Here is a 2,619-nt window from a genome sequence, read left to right as displayed (position 1 = left end):
CCCTGCCCGTCCTCCCTTCCGGTTCTCCTGGGCTGCCAACCTTTTCCGCTCGACCTTTTTGGCGGTGATTTTAAATTTTAAATCAGGTCATCACAGACGCCCCCCAGAGTCTTCGGAGTGAAGTTTTGAGCGACTGGAGACTCTCTTCTGCAAAGCCCGTTCACTTGGCTTAAGGCGGTTCTTCGACTCTTCATGCGATACTATCTGGGATGGTACCCGGGGTATCAGGATCTACGATGATAAAGTTTAAGATTAGTCAGGTTATAATTGCCCTTTATTTTTTCCGTAGTAGGTTCCCTTAAWGTGTACACATTTGGGTAAGGGTCATGGTCAACAATGTAAGGGCCTGAGTACAAAAGGAAAAATTTTGCCGTGGTTTTCTGGGCCGCATCCGAAACCGGACTTTCCCGGAGCAGAACCCAATCACCTACTTTTAGGACGTCTCCTTTTTTTTTGGTTTGTTTACTTCTCTCTTCAGCCGTTTGTCGTGCTTTTGATCGTACTTCATTCCGGATAGTCTGAACGTCTTTGGTTGGGGAGTTGGGAAGAACAGAATCGAACAAGGTCGAAAGGGGATTAGGGGGGTTCATTCCCCAGAGGATCTCGAATGGTGAATAGCCCGTTTTACTATGGGGAGTGACATTGAAAAGTAATTCGATCTTAGGAAGGATTAAACTCCACCCAGAATGTGCATGATGGCAGTATGTGCGAAACAAACGGCTCAACTCCTTCATGACACGTTCAGTGGGATTCGACTGGGGGTGCCTCACCGAAGATAATGTGGGTTGAATTTGGTAATTTTTCAAAGTGTCTTGCCAATGTCTTGATTGGAATTGGGTGCCGTGGTCACTTAACACTACCTTAATCGGAATAATTCGATGGAAGTCCTCCACAATTTTCTTTGCCGAAATTTTCGCTTGAGCACGACGTAGCGGATACAGTTTCACAAACTTAGAAAACGAATCAATCACAACAAAGACATACGAAACCTTCGATCGACTTTCGGGGAGTGGGCCATAATAATCCACAGTAACCAAGTCACCTGGGTTCAGCGCCACGATGGGTGTCCTTTGTCCGGAAGGCCTTCGATTAGGATGTTTAGACTTTTGGCAGAGATCACACGATTTTACGACCCTCTCGATCTTGTGTCGCATCTTGTTGAAATGAAAACTTTTTCGTATCAACGACCAAACTTTTGTGACCRCGAAATGTCCAAACTGTTCATGGAAATTCAAAATTACGTCATTGATCAGAGATTCCGGTAATGCAATTTTGGGCTGGTTGTCATGTGGGTGCACAAAAATTAYAGTGTCTTGGTGTATTCTGAAATGTGCGAATAACCGGGGGTAATCATTTGAGTTAGTGCCAGAAAGTTTGGCCCGAAAAATTGGACCCAGACATTCGTCCTCCAGCTGTAACTGCTTGAGGTTACGTAAATGAGTTTCCAATTCAGCTAGTCCGGAGGCAGTAAAGATTGATGAGATAAACTCCATCTCGAATTGCGCCGTAGTGCAGACTATTAAACTGTTGGGATTTCTTTCCGACCCGGCTTCAAGTGCGGGTGGAAACCGTGATAACGTGTCAGCGACAACATTTTGTTTTCCCGGAACATGCTCTACCTCGAAATCAAATTCACTCAGGAACAAAGACCATCGAGTCAGCCGATCATTTAGAAGTCGGCACTGCTTTAAGAATTTGAGAGCGTAATGATCTGTACGGATGACCACTTTATGACCAAGAAGGATTGTGCGAAATTTTTGTAATCCGAAAATGATGGCAAGTAGCTCTTTTTCGGTGACTGTGTAGAATAATTCAGGGCCTCGTAAGACTCGGCTAGCAAAACCTATTACTCCATGTTCACCGTCTTCTAGAAGTTGGTAAACTTCCACACCCAATGCTACACCCGATCCATCAGTTTGGAGATAAAAAGTTTTCGAAAAATTTGGAAACTGCAACATGACAACACTTAAGAAAAGTGACTTTGCACTATCAAACGCTTCCTGATGGATGTTTGTCCATTCCCAACGGGATTCCTTTTTTAAGAGTTGTGTGAGGGGAGCGATACAATGACTGTATTTGTTCAAAAACCTACGATAATAGCTACATAACCCCAAAAATGCACGAAGATGTTTTTGATTTTTTGGGACTGGAAATTCCACGATGGAACTGACTTTGTCAGGATCTGTTGCCACCCCGCTGGCACTGAGAATATGACCAAGGAATTTTACTTCCTTTTGTAAAAAGTTGGTTTTCCCTAAGTTTATTGTCATATGTGCGTCCTCCAGACGCTGCAACACCTTGTCAAGATGACTTAAATGTTCCTCGAACGATTTAGATACGACCAGTAAATCATCGATGTAATTTACAGTGAATTCCTGTACCTCTGGTCCTAGAATCAAATTCATGGCTCTGGAAAATGATCCAACAGCTGTTTTGAGACCGAATGGGAGTACCTGATATGTGTATGATTGACCGTTATAGAGAAAAGCAGTGTACTGTGTACTTTCTGAGCTGAGTGGAATTTGCCAATATGACGACCGTAGGTCAATCGTGGACATGAAACGTAGGGAGTTGAAAGAGTGAAGCAAGTCCTCAGGTGGGCGTGGGGTTTCGCAGTCA

The sequence above is a fragment of the Tribolium madens genome, unplaced genomic scaffold (assembly GCF_015345945.1).
Source record: "Tribolium madens isolate multiple individuals breed KSU strain unplaced genomic scaffold, Tmad_KSU_1.1 Scaffold_97;HRSCAF=244;Tcas5.2_LG3a, whole genome shotgun sequence".
NCBI lineage: Eukaryota > Metazoa > Arthropoda > Insecta > Coleoptera > Tenebrionidae > Tribolium > Tribolium madens.
Note: the sequence above shows the minus strand (reverse complement) of the source record.